This window comes from Myotis nattereri (assembly GCF_964212035.1).
Source record: "Myotis nattereri genome assembly, chromosome: 15".
NCBI classification, from domain to species: Eukaryota; Metazoa; Chordata; class Mammalia; order Chiroptera; family Vespertilionidae; genus Myotis; species Myotis nattereri.
Genome location: NC_138090.1, coordinates 52339078 through 52353923, shown reverse-complemented (window position 1 = coordinate 52353923; position 14846 = coordinate 52339078). Strand labels below are relative to the sequence as shown.

The following is a 14846-nucleotide window of genomic DNA, read 5'->3' as shown; positions in this document are numbered from 1 at the left end:
ATATATATATATATATATATATATATATATATATATATATATATATATATTCTATGTGATAGTGAATCATATGGTGATGGGCTATAAGATTTGAAATGAGCAGCCCTCAGGAATGACTAGCATTGGATGTGAGAATGTTAAAGCGCACATTGAAAGGAAGTGAGATTTGATTTTATCATGAAGATGTTTTATGGACAAGAGGGCACTGTAAAGGGTTCCCAAGTCAGAAGTTTTGTTGTTGTTGCCAAAACCGGTTTTGCTCAGTGGATAGAGCGTCGGTCTGTGGACTGAAGGGTCCCAGGTTCGATTCCGGTCAAGGGCATGTGCCTTGGTTGCGGGCACATCGCCAGTGGGAGGTGTGCAGGAGGCAGCTGATCAATGTTTCTCTCTCATTGATGATTCTAACTATCTCCCATCCTCTCTGTAAAAAAATCAGTAAAATATATTTAAAAAAAGAAGAAGAAGTTTTGTTGTTGTTTGTTTTTATAAATCCTCACCTGAGGATTTTTTCTATTAATTTTTAAATTTTTACGTATTATTTATTTTTAATTGATTTCAGAGAGGAAGTGAGAGGAATACACATCAATGATGAAAGAGAATCCTGCATGGGCTGTGTCCTGCACTCCCCATACTGGGGATGCAGCCCAGAACGCAGGCATGTGCCCTTGGCCCAAATCAAACCTGGGATCCTTCAGTCCCGAGGCAGATGCTCTATCCACTGAGGCAAACCAGGTAGTGCCCCGTGTCAGAACTTTGCGGAGAGTGTCAGACCACTCCTGTGATCAGTCTTCCAGTTTCAGCGTGCTGGAGGTTAGTTTCATTTAGACGTTATCTCTAGCCCTAGCCGGTTTTCGATTTTTTTCAACTCCTCTACTACGTTACTTAGTTTTAATGCTTTATGACATGTTCCAATTGGGTTTATACTTCACTGTGTTTTTTGCTCTGGATTTTAAAAAGTAGATTTTTATTGATTTCAGAGACGTAGGGAGAGGGAGAGAGTGATAGAAACATCACTGATGAAAGAGAATCATTGATCAGTGGCCTCCTGCATAACCCCCACTGGGGATCAAACCCCTACTTCAGGCTTCTACCCAAAACAGAAATCAAACCCTAATCTCCTCTTTCATAGGTTGATGCTCGTACTGTAAGCCACACCGGGACGACTTGGTCCTAATTTTTAAGTAGTACAAGGTTCTTACAGACTTACGAATTTTAAAGATTCACTGCACATATGCATACCTATCATTTGTTATTTATAATATTTCATGTGGTTTTAATGTTCTGGAGCTATATATACATAGCTCATCTTTCAGTATGAATATGTATTTCATTTACACTAAGTATAATTTGTGAATATTTGTGCAATCTTATCTCATAGAGAATGCCTGAAACATCAACTCCGCTGACATCTTCAATATGTCTCTAAGGGACGAATTGTCTTTCACTGTGGTAATTACAGTGGCATCTTCACATTAACAAAAACACCAGTTACTTTGCCAGAATTCAAGTTTCCCACTGTTTCAAAAGTGTATTTATCTTTATTGATGTTCAAGTAAAAATTAAACAACAGAATTTGATTTAATGTTTATATTAGGCATGTTAGTTCTTCTTTATTTCAAAGATATGTGCCACATTCTTCCCACCCCCTTTTTTTTTTGTAGGTAGAATGGAAGAGAGAGTGAGAGACAGTGTAAGAAACATAGATGTGAGAGAGACAGATTGATTGGGAGCCTGGGCACTCACCCAGACCTCACTGGCACAGAGCCAGCAGCATAGGTACAAGCACTGGCAGAAACAGAGTCCAGGACCCTTCAGTCTGCATGTCAGAAATAAGGCGAGCCCCCCAATTCATGGGTCCTGGTAGAACATAAAACATACTCAGGAGCCAGGCAGCAAGGCTAACATCTTTACTTCTATGCAGAAGGGTGCACACATAAGGCCTGGAAGCTCACCCACATGGAGCAGGTGTTCAGCTGGGCTTTATATTCCCTGAGGCATGTGAGCTGACCCTTGCTCTTGATCGGAGCTAAGGGGCAGCTTCCAGAGGAGCTACAAGCCATTTGGCCAACATGGCAGTGCCAAGTCCTGCCGTCCATCTAACATGGCGGCTGTCTAAACTGTTCTTTTACAGAAAATATAACTTGTTTATACTCACATCTGTCGTCCATGCTGTAACCACCAATTAAACTGGATAGGTCTGTGGAATATTCTTGTGAAGTATTGGTAACATACATCTATGGCGGTGTGAATGCGTCATTTGTGTCCTAAAACTCTCCAGAGTCTGTAATTCAGGCAAACCTCTATAGCAGTGATGGCGAACCTCTGACAGGCGTGTGACACGCGAACTCATTTTTTTTCGTTGATTTTTCTGTTAAATGGCATTTAAATATATAAAATAAATATCAAAAATATAAATCTTTGTTTTACTATGGTTGCAAATATCAAAAGATTTCTATATGTCACACGGCACCAGAGTTAAGTTAGGGTTTTTCAAAATGCTGACACGCCGAGCTCAAAAGGTTCGCCATCACTGCTCTATAGTATGACGAACTGCATTGGTCTCACAGATAATGAGTTTTCATAAAAAGGACCCCAAGTCCCTTTACCAGGAAAAATGACTCTTTTCTAGCCATTTTCAAGATGTCTCTTACCTGAGGAAGGTCATTTCCCAGCGTCCCTACCGGCAGATGTCGCTGTTGTCCTTGGAGCGAGATGGAAAAACCTTCCACCACCATCTTGGACGCTGGAAACTACATTATCCAGAAGGCCTTGTGAGGACTACCGCCAGCTTAGCCAATGAAGGGTCAGAAAAGGGCTTCCTCTTGCGTCACCGGGTAGTGGGCGGGACATCTGGTGCTCTATAGGCAGCTATTGGTCTCCACCCAGTATCTATTCCAGAACAAGGCGGACCGCTCCAGGTGGGCGGGGCAGTGGCGGATACTCGGAGGGAGGAGGCCCGAGTCCTCACCCGCTCAGCCTGCACGTGGGAGTGAATCTCGCTGACGTCCCCGGGTTACCCACGTCCCTGACGGAACAGAGGCCCCTTTATCCCCTTCCGCTGCCCCTGCTTCTTACCCGCCTCTCCGGCCTCTCCTGCCTGGGTCCGCGCACGGCGTCCAATGGCAATGGCCTTGCCCAGTTGCTCAGCTGAGGTGAGTTCGCGTCCCCCGCCCCCCACACCTGCTCTCACCGCCTCCTGACCCTCAACCCTGCAGCCTGGGCTCAGGGCGCCTGTCCCGTCCCGCAGCTCAGGTCCCCGCCAAGGACCCTGAGGAAGGAGGAGGGGAGAGAGGAGTGTTGTGGCCTCTGAGGACACAGGAAATGCAGGGCCCAGTGGACAGGGGTGACTCGTATCTGAACGCCCTCTGCGGACGTGGGTGCTGAGTATTGAAACCCAGGTCCGAGGCGGCAGGGAGGATTTCAGAGCCGCATGCCCTGCTTTCCCCAGGCTGTGGGGTCCACCAGGAATTGGGTTGTGGTAGATCCATCTGAACCCTCACATGCTCTCTCTGGATTCCATGTGCTAACTTCATGGGTGAGTCCAGAGAGGTCCACAGTGTGGAGCAGGAAGGTGGCAGAGCTGAGGCAGTGATCCTGGGGTCTGAAGTTGGGATGGGGGTAGACCTTCCAGTGATGGCGAACCTATGACACGTGTGTCAGAGGGGACACGTGAACTCATTTTTTTGGTTGATTTTTCTTTGTTAAACGGCATTTAAATATATAAAATAAATATCGAAAATATAAATCTTTGTTTTACTATGGTTGCAAATATCAAAAAATTTCTCTATGTGACACGGCACCAGAGTCAAGTTAGGGTTTTTCAAAATGCTGACACGCCGAGCTCAAAAGGTTCGCCATCACTGCTGGTGTTCACATCTGGAGGAAGTGTGAGCTGATAGTACTGTAAACCTGGTATTGGTACTTTAAATATGTGTGTGTGTGTGTGTGTGTGTGTGTATTGATTTCAGAGAGGAAGGGAGAGAGAGACAATGAGAATGAATCATCCATAGGCTGGAAACCCCTTACTGGGTATGGAGTCTGCAACCCAGGATCCTTCAGTGCACAGTCCAAAACTCTGTCCACTAAGACAAACCAGCCATGGCTGGTATTAGGAGTATAGGGTGAAGCATAAACCCTGGCTTTGTCCTGGAGTCATGATCTGGGAGTTTGCAGTCGTATTGCTTGACAGGAAGGCTGGGGCCCTGTAAGCATAGCCCAGAGCTTAGATGGTGTTTCTCTGCTGTCACCCTTCCTGGCCCATCTGTTCTTGCCGAGGGCAATCACAGTGAGTTATGGGACTGTGATGTGAGAGCAGCCAGCACTGGCATTAGGGCCTGGTGTCCACACTAAACTGGGGATCCCTGGAGGAGGTTGACGGTGGGGAAGATGTGTAAGGAGTAGGGTTGCTAGCTCTCAGAGTTTCAACTATGGTTTCAATTTTCTCAATCTGACAGGTTGGTGTGACCTTTGAGGACATTGTCCTGTACTTCTCCAGGGAGGAATGGAGCCTCTTTGATGAGGGTCAGAGACAGCTGTACCTGAGTGTGATGCTGGAGAACTTTGAACTTATATCCTCCCTGGGTAAGACCCTCACTGGTTCCTGGGATTTAGCTTTGCATCACCCCATGCCCCCTCACTTTTAGGGGTGCAATGTCCTCACCTGTGGACTGTATTGATTGCTTGATTTGTCCAGGTTTCTGGGTTTTTGCTGTGGTTGGCAGGGTTGGTTTGATTTCCCAGCTCCCTTCTATACTTTTAATCACAATACCTGCTGTACTGAATTGGTAGGGAGTGTTTGTGGTTGGTTGTGTGGCAGGGAGACTGATGGATTCCAGTTGAGTAGTGAACAAAACCATATTCTTTATTCCTGTTGGTTATTGGTATGTATTTATTTAAGTAGTGTCTACATCCTTAGTCCTATTTTATTTGTAAAAATTTTTTTTTAAATATATTTTATTGATTTTTTACAGAGAGGAAGGGAGAGAGATAGAGAGTCAGAAACATCGATGAGAGAGAAACATCGACCAGCCGCCTCCTGCACATCCCCCACTGGGGATGTGCCCGCAACCCAGGTACATGCCCTTGACCGGAATCGAACCTGGGACCCTTCAGTCCGCAGGCAGACGCTCTATCCACTGAGCCAAACCGGTTTCGGCCATTCTGTGTTTTTTTGTTTTTGGTTTTTTTTTTAAATATATTTTATTGATTTTTTACAGAGAGGAAGGGAGAGGGATAGAGAGCCAGAAACATCGATGAGAGAGAAACATCGATCAGCTGCCGCCTGCACACCTCCCACTGGGGATGTGCCCACAACCCAGGTACATGCCCTTGACCGGAATCGAACCTGGGACCTTTCAGTCCGCAGGCCGACGCTCTATCCACTGAGCCAAACCGGTTCCGGCATCTGTGGTTTTTAAACACACAAATTTCCAGTATTTTTTGAAGAACAGGCCACTTTAGTGAATGATTGCAGAAGCACAATGGCTACTGGAGGTAACTCTGACCCTTGTTTTTGACTGTAGGTATCGTCAAATATGTTTGTTCACTCAGTCTTTTCAGTCGTCCTTTTTGTACAGTTCTCCTTTATTTGTGTTCAGTAATATTGTTTGTCTTCATGGTACTCTTATTCCCATTTCCTATGGGGGTTTTGGTCATGGATAGCTGTCTGCTTACACTGGGATGGGGGAGGATGCTCATATCTCTGATCCTGCCATCTTGCTGATGTCACTCACATAGGTCTTTTGCCCGTGATCTCCTTTGTCCTTTGTTGTTCTACTTGAGTGTTGACCAGCCATCTTTTCAGTTTTTCTTTGAAGATTTGGATCGTTTATCCCATGCAATGGCTCAAATGGGATTTAAGGGGAAAAATCATGTGTGCATCACAGAAGAAACGTGACTTTTATGAATGACATGGTGACCCCACAGGCGGTTTTGCCTTGGAGAAGGGTCATTGGGGAGGAATTCACGACAGGCCTTTGTTACACTCCTAACTAGAAACCCATTTTATTAATCAGTGTTTTCTTACAGTTGCCCTTTCCTTACCCAATTATGCTTGTTTTTGGTTATTATTGATACTTTGCCAACTACTCAGTTCTACTAGTGATCATTTCTACTCAGATTCTCATCCCACAGATAACCTTCAATTCTCTGGACTTTGCACCTTTGCCTCTTTCACAGGTCTGTCTATACTGCTAAGCAATGTTGGTCCATGCCTGCACCACTTTGGAGTGCACAAGTGTTATTACATTGTTGTTGAACCTCATGTGCTCTAATATAATTAATTTTTATAGGTTTGAGCAGTTTTAATTATTCTACACAGACTCACATGGCCAGCATATAAGGTCCTAAAGGAAGCCATTTCTGGAGGAACAATGAATAGAGTCTTCCTCTCTTCTTTGTATCCCATCTTGTGCTTCTGTCCCTCTCTTGGTGAGATTTTCATCATCAACTGACTTTTGGGGCCACGTTATGTATAAGCAGTTTCTTCGGAGTCTACTTCACTTGTTTGAAAATCTCCCTATGGAATCATGGCTAGTCATGACCGATAAGCATTTGTGGTGAAGATATTCTGATTTCATAAGGTCAATTTGTACTTCACCAGCTTTTCCTTTTGTTCAGGTTGCTGCTGGGGAGCAGAGTATATTGAGTCCCCGGCTGAACAGAAGGTTTCTGTAAGAGTGTCACAGGCAAGGAATCCCAAGTTAGCTTTGTCTTCCCAGAAGAGCCACCCCTGTGAGAGCTGGGGGCTAAGGGAAAATTATTATGCCTCTACAATATCATTTCCTTCATCTTCTTTCACAATAATTCCCTTAACTCCACAAAATAAAGGAATACTGTTCAGTTTTGGGCGGTGATACAGCCTGTGAAAGAATTCACAACTAAAAGAAGCAATGCAAAGAGGAAGTTTATTTTACTTTCCAAGAGAGGAAAAGGCCAAGTATTGCTAGTCAATTCAGGGCAGGGAAGAAATGGTGGCTTCTGCTTTTCAGCAGTGCCTGTTACTATGGGACAACCAATGGAGGGGCCATGGGCTGAGCTGAAGTTGTGTAGATAAGAGGGGCTGTCCTTAAAAGTTACAGTTTGCTTGTTTTCCAGGAGACAGTCTGGCAGATGTTCTGCGGAGGTGTCTTATCAGTTTCTTTCCCAGCCTATAAAATATGACCAGAGAAAAAGTTATGAAGAGTTCAAATGAGGCTTGTTTGAAAGGGTAGAGGGGAGTAAACTTTCTACTAACTAGAGACTCCTTGGTGTGAGTTATCCCTTAGGTGTAACAACAGCAGGAAGGAGGGGTATGTAAGAATTTAGCCTTAAAAGTAGCTTATCTTGTTCTGCAGTTTGAACAGAGGAGCTCTTTGAATTAGAGGAGCCAGTAATTTGGGGTTTAATTAGCAAGTGCTTCTCATAAATTGTGGAGAAGAAACAGAAAGACCTTCTTCTTGTCCTTACAAATACCTTGACCACTTTTAGAACCTAAGGCTTTATTGACCTGAAGAGTGAATACTTCTAGGAGACCAAATACTTCTAGCAGTACTGGGGGCATTGTTTTTAGGAGGATGTCAGCAATGGGTCCCGAAGGAAATAAACCACTCAGTGAAATTTCTCCTGACCTCATAGGTTTTAACACCACAGTATGGACAAAAATGATGGTGTATACTAAACATGGCAAGCTCAGGTAGCCTGGCATCACATGGTGAATCTTAAAAACTCCAAGGCCAAAAGTAACGACCTATGATGGTTTGAAGTTAAAACTTTATAAGTAAAAGAAAGTTGCAGGGGTAGTTTTGTCCTAGCCTCCTTTGTTTTGTTTTGTTTCTTTGCAAAGGTCATTCTTTACCTTATTAAGCCTGCCTATTGCATTTTTTGCATCTAGGATAACATACCTTTGGATTTTTTGGGAAATTTCCTTTTTTACAGACTCCTAAGGACACAATCTCCAAACACAGAAGACCTCAGAGCTAAAATTATTATTGTTGCTGTGTTAAATATTAACTCTTAACTATTGGAGAACATTTTTTTAAAAATATATTTTATTGATTTTTTACAGAGAGGAAGAGAGAGGGATAGAGAGTTAGAAACATGGATGAGAGAGAAACATCCATCAGCTGCCTCCTGCACACCCCCTACTGGGGATGTGCTCGCAACCAAGGTACATGCCCTTCACCAGAATCTAACCTGGGACCCTTGAGTCCGCAGGTGGACGCTCTATCCACTGAGCCACACCGGTCAGGGCTGGAGAACATTTTAAAAAGAAGTTTGTATCTATTTTTTTTTTTTTACTTTTTATCCAATCCCAGAGATTTCCCTCTTCAGTTCCCCCCCACACTCTAATGTTTTACCAGTGAATTTCATTTAACCCACATATGTCTTCTCTTTTGAGTCTCATGTATGAAAAAGGTGCAAAACTGCCGTTCCCCTTTGCATTACTTAATGTGTTCTTGTTTTGCTTCCTGGCAAATGTTGATGACTTGGGTCAAATAAACTTAGAAAAATTTCCCACAGGTTTGGACATTTCTTAAAACAACATCAAAAGCAATTGACTCGCCGAGGCCGGTTTGGCTCAGTGGATGGAGCGTCGGCCTGCGGACTGGGGGGTCCCGGGTTCGGTTCCGGTCAAGGGCATGTACCTGGGTTGCGGGCACGTCCCCAGTGGGGGATGTGCGGGAGGCGGCTGATCGATGTTTCTCTCTCATCGATGTTTCTGGCTCTCTGTCTCTCTCCCTTCCTCTCTGTAAAAAATCAATAAAATATATTTAAAAAAAAAAAAAAAAAGCAATTGACTCATGTGAAGGAGGAGAAGGTTACATGGAGGGGTGTCAGCATTTCCCAAGACAGAGATGAATGAAGACACATTTATAAACACAAATTTAGAGGCAACCCAGAACACAGCAAGCTAGCTTTCTCCTTGCTTCCAGGGAACAGAAGAAAATGCTCAAGGCTCAGGTGGCTTTGTTTGGTGTGTGTGTGTGTGTATGTGTGTGTGTGTGTGTGTGAGAGTGTTTCTTTAATCCTCACCCAAGAATGTTTATTCTCTCTCTCTCTCTCTCTCTCTCTCTCTCTCTCTCTCTCTCTGTTTTTTATTTTATATAACCCTCCCTTGCCTTCCATCTGAGACTTTGCACTCTGTACCAAGCTTCCATGTCTCTGGATCTGAAAGAACCAAGCAGAAACACACCATCCTCCCTCTTCAAGGACGAAGCAGAGACACACTATCCTCCCCCTCCTCTATCTTGTCTTGCAAGGCTGGGCCCTCAGCCCAAGCCCCCTCCTTTTCTGAGTGACCACAAGAATGCCGGTATTGACCTAACTCCCCCAACCACCACCTGAGTGGACCAATGAAGCTCCAGGAATGCAGCTAAGGGCCTAATAAGGCTATAGTGGGGGACGGCTCTAACCTTCAGAATGTGCTGGTCACTTCCTGACCCTTATGCTGTAAAACCCTGACCTAAATGACCAATCCCTGTAACACACGTCACCCCCTAAGCCCACCCAAATAACTAGCCCTATATAACCTTTGTTCTCCTGGGACACGCTCTCTCGCCTTACCGCTGCGTCGGATGGGCTGAGAGCCAATCCTAGGATTGATTAAAGACTCATTGCTTTTGCATCGGAAGAGGCTCCCTGGTGGTGGATTTTTTGGGGACCCCGAACTCTGGGCACAACAGATCCACTCCATTCTTCAGTTAATTTTGTTACTTAGGTTCCATCTATGTGTGAGATCAAGTGATGTTTTTCTTTCTCTGACCCACTTATTTCAGTTACCACGAGGCTCTCTAGGTCCCTGCATGCTGTCTGAAAGGGTAAGAGATTCTTATTTTTTACCACTGCATAGTATTGATTGTTGTTTCAGGTTTCTTAGGATATATTCTTAGAAGTGTGATCACAGGGTCAAATGGCAGTTCAATATTTAATTTTTTGATGAAACTCCCTATGTTTTCCATAATGTGTGCACCAGTCTGCATTCCTATCAGCATTGTACTAGGGTTCCCTTTTTTCCATATCCTCGTCAGCACTTGTCCTTTCTGGATGGTAGTCATTCTGACAGTTGTGAGGTGTTATCTAATTGTTGCTTTAATTTGCATCTCTCTGATGATCAGTGACTTTGAGCATTTTTTCACATGTCTCTTGGCCATGTTATCCACACTGCAGTCCAGGCAGAGCTGACACTTTGGCCCCAGAAGCAGATGCTCTTAAATATTCATGTGTTTTGAGACATTAACTCCGTTCAGTGGAGGCAGGTTAGATGACACTTGAGCAACCTCTGCAAGCTACATTTAGCCTGAAGGAGACAGAAGCCTAATGCCCTGAAAGAACTCACAATGCCTGTCATTCAGAAAAGAGCAGATTCTGAAGAAAGATATGCAAAACCAGCAGCTAAAGGAAGCCAGGCAGGTGCCTTAGAAACAAACTTGCCCTAGAAATCCCCTCCCCTAAAGGCGCTGTAGGGTCCTGAATATACTTGGTGTTTTCTTGGTCTATTTGCCCTCAAAACCAGTCATGTAGTCAGCTGAGGAAATACAGGATCCTGGCCAGGGAGAGTAGGAACTACATTACCCAGAAGGCTGCGCGTGGAATGCCACCAGGCTGAGCCAATGGCAGCTCAGAAAAGGCGTTTCCGTTTTTCAAGTTCTGGTGGGCGGGAATAGTAGTCTCTCCATTTTGTCTTAAGCGGTCGGCGGTACCTGATCTCAAGAGTCCCGGGGAGAAGGTTGGAGAGTGGTGCGCCCCCCTCCACAGCCAATGGTGGGAGCCTCCGGTGGTGCTCACAGCTCCCACGTGGGACTGAAGCTCGGAGTCGCCACCAGACCCGCCCAGAGCCGGGACAGGGACCGCCATTCCTGCAGCGGCTTCTACTCCCGCCCCGCTCTGTCCACAGAGGGCAATGGCGGCGCCGGAGCTGAGGAGACGGGCTGAGGTGAGTGTGTCCCCCGGTCCTCCCCTCATCGCTACTTACACCGAACAGGACAGCCCGGGTGCGGGCGCCTGTCACGTCCTGCAGCTCAGTCCCGCGTGGAATCCCGTGAGGAAGGCGGAGGGAAGAGAGCAATGTTGGGGCTTCTGAGGACACAGCAAGATCAGGGCAAGTAGGACGGGGGTGACTTGCATCTGAATTTCCCTGAGGGTGTGGGCTGTGAGTATTGACAGAAAGATCAGAGGCTGCAGGGAGGACGGCACAGACTCATTTGTGGCTTTCCCGGCTGTGGGTCCATCCGGGGCCTGGGGTGGTCCTGGATCCGGCTGGACTCCAAGCTCTCTACACGCCATATGCCAAGTTCATGGGTGAGTCCAGCGAGATCCGGTGGCATTGGAGCAGGAAGGGGGCAGAGCTGAGGGAGGGAACCTGGGGTCTGAACATGGGAAGGGGATGAACATTACCCAGTGGTGAGCACATCTGGAGGAAGTGTGAGCTGATGGCCCCGGACCTGGTGTGGGGACTTTAAGTGAAGCATAAACCGACGCTTGGCTTTGTGTTGGAGGCAGGATCTAGGAGACTGCAGTGGTGTTGCTTGGCAGAAAGGCTGGGGCCCTGCAGGCATCGCCCAGACCTTAAATGGCATTGCTCTCTCCCCTCCCGTCCCCCAATCCTTCCCACCCAACCCAGCTGCTCTGCTGAGGGCCATGCAGTGAGTAATGGGACTGTGATGAGAGAGCAGCCTGCACTGGCATTAGGGCCTGGTGTCCACACTAACCCGGTGCCCTGGAGGAGGTGAGGGAGGGGAATGTGTGTAAGGAGTAGAATTCCTGATTCTCAGAAAGGCAGCTCTGGTTTCAATTGTCTCCATTCTGACAGGTTGGCGTGACCTTTGAGGACATTGCCCTGTACTTCTCCAGGGAGGAATGGAGTCTCCTTGATGAGGGTCAGAGACAGCTGTACCTGAATGTGATGCTGGAGAACTTTGAACTTATATCCTCCCTGGGTAAGACCCTCATTGTCACAGTGACCTGGACTTGGCTTTGCCATTCCCCAGGCCCCATCCCCCAGGGTGTGCTCTGCCCTCCCATGTAGACTGTGGTACTGATTGATTTTCCAGTTTTCTGGGTAGTTGCTGTCCTGGGGAGGGTTGGTCTGTTTCCGCTGCTCCCTTCTATTCCTGAAGTCCCAATACCCCCCAGCTGCACTAAATTCAGAGGAAAGGACTAGTGGTTGGTAATGTTGTTGGCAGCTAAGGAATTCCACCTTGATTAGTGAGGAAAGCATTTTCTGTATTCCAATTGGTCATGTGTAAGTATTTTTTGAAAAGTTGTATCTACATCCTTATCCAGTTTGTTAACTATATTTTTTTCGTTAAAGAATATTTGGAATACCTTGTATATTTTATATATTAATTGCTTATTACATACAGGAACACATGTTTTTGCATGTGCTTAATTGTGCTTTGCAGATATTGCTCCCCCACACCTGTTTTTCCAGAAAGTCCCATGTTTTTTGTTTGTTTGTTTTTTTGTTGTTGTTTTTTTGTTGTTTTTTTTAAAATATATTTTATTGATTTTTTACGGAGAGGAAGTGGAGAGAGATAGAGAGTTAGAAATATTGATGAGAGAGAAACATCAATCAGCTGCCTCCTGCACATCCCCCAGTGGGGATGTGCCCGCAACCCAGGTACATGCCCTTGACCGGAATCGAACCTGGGACCCTCCAGTCCGCAGCCTGACGCTCTATCCACTGAGCCAAATCGGTCTCGGCTGTTTTTTTTTTATTTTAATATATTTTATTGATTTTTTTACAGAGAGGAAGGGAGAGGGATAGAGAGTTAGAAACATCGATGAGAGAGAAACATCGATCAGCTGCCTCCTGCACCCTCCCTACTGGGGATGTGCCCGCAACCAAGGTACATGCCCTTGACGGGAATCGAACCTGGGACCGTTGAGTTCGTAGGCTGACGCTCTATCCACTGAACCAAACCGGTTAGGGTGAGAAATTCCATGTTCTTCGCAACCCTGCGTTCAGCAGGTCTACTGCCACTATGTTTCTAGCAATCTCAGATGCTTGTTACTAGTGCTTAGCAATTAAATATTGTTTTTCAGTTTTAGATCTTTCTGCTTCTTTGTATGAATAATTTGATAATTGAAACCTAGGAATTTTGAGCATTATGGAACTCTGGATCTTTTCAAGCCTGTTTTATCTGGCTTGTTTTGTTATTGCTCTGGTAAGGGAAGGGTGAGATGCCACTTCATTATTTGAGGAAGAGAGAAGTCCATGTTCCCCAGTTGGCCCGAGGTTTGTAGGTGTGTGTGCGTGTTTGTGTGTGTGTGTGTGTGCTGTGGGGGGGGGGGGGGGGGGGAGGCAGTATTATTTTTATGAGATGGTGGGAGTTCTGGCTCCCTGCTGTTCTTCTGCCAATATCTCCCCAGGTGGAGGGATAGGTCTTCCCTGTTTCTATATCTTAAGGTTTCCACTTACATGACCGGGGACTGACTCCATACCGGGACTGACTCCCACCACTGATTCCTGCCGGGGAGCAGCCCTAGCAGTCAGTGCTGGGTCACCATTGTGACTGCAGGATTGACTTCGGGTGTTCGGTTGTCAGTTCGGTCATTTAGGCCGCCAGGGCCCCTAGGTGTTTATATAATTTGATTCCTTTTACATAGAGAGGAAGAGAAATGGAGAAAGAGAGAGAGAGAGAGAGGTGGGGGAGAAACATCAATCGGCTGCCTTCTGCACAAATGTAAACCGGATATGGAAGCCACATTCTGATATGTGCCCTTACCGAGAATCGAACCCTCTACCCTCCGACACATAGGAGGATATTCCAAGCAACTGAGCCACACTGGCCAGGGCATTCTGTTTCTTTTTGTTTTGTTTGTTTTTTTAAAAATATATTTTATTTTTTATTTTTTTTTACAGAGAGGAAGGGAGAGAGATAGAGAGTTAGAAACACTGATGAGAGAGAAACATCGATCAGCTGCCTCCTGCACACCTCCCACTGGGGATGTGCCCGCAACCAAGGTACATGCCCTTGACCGGAATCGAACCTGGGACCCTTCAGTCCGCAGGCTGATGCTCTATCCACTGAGCTAAACCGATTACGGCAACTGTGGTTTTTAAAAACAAAAATTTCCAGTTTTTTAGAGAACAGGCTATTAGGATCAATGAGAATAGACGCACAGTGGCTGATACTGATAACACTTTATTTATTTATTTATTTACTTACTTACTTGCTTACTTAAACATATTTTTATTGATTTCAGAAGGGAGAGAGGGAGAGAGAGAAACATAAATGATGAGATAGAATCATTGATTGGCTCTCTGCGGCACAGCCACCAATGGGGACTGAGCCCGCGACCCAGTGATGTGCCGTTGTCCAGAATTGAACCTGGGACCCTTCAGTCCACAAGCCGATGCTCTATCCACTGAGCCAAACCAGCTAGTGCTGACCCTTTTGTTTTAATACATTTTTATTGATTTCTTAGAGGAAGGGAGACAGAAAGAGAGAGAGAGGGAAACATTAATACTGAGAGAGTATCACTGATCAGCTGCCTCCTGCATGCTCCCTTACTGGGACTGAACCCACAACAAACTCGGCCTGTGCCCTTGACTGGAATGGAACCTAGGACTTTTCAGTCCCACGGCTGACACTCTGTCCACTGAGCAAACCAGCTAGGGCTGACCCTTGCTGTATTTATTTTTTTACTTAAAAAAGTTAGTCAGTTAGTTAGTTATTAACTCTTGTTTTTGTCCTTAGGTATCTTCAAATGTGCTTCCTCACCCAGTTTCCTGTCATCCTTTCTATGCAGTTGTCCTTATTTAGTATTCTGTATTAATGTTTGTCTTCATGGTACTCTTATTCCCATTTCCTCTGGGATGTTTTTCTCATGGATAGCTGTCTACTTAGTCTGGGATGGGGAAA

At 45.6% G+C, this 14846-nt stretch overlaps 1 long non-coding RNA gene across 1 annotated transcript; it reads left to right on the top strand.

The window, feature by feature from the left end:
• Positions 1-2924: 2924 nt before the first annotated feature.
• Positions 2925-8878, top strand: LOC308531132. Its single transcript, XR_013996900.1, has 3 exons — positions 2925-3152; positions 4455-4581; positions 8500-8878. It is a non-coding gene; the product is annotated as an uncharacterized lncRNA (long non-coding RNA).
• The last annotated feature ends 5968 nt before the right edge of the window (positions 8879-14846 follow it).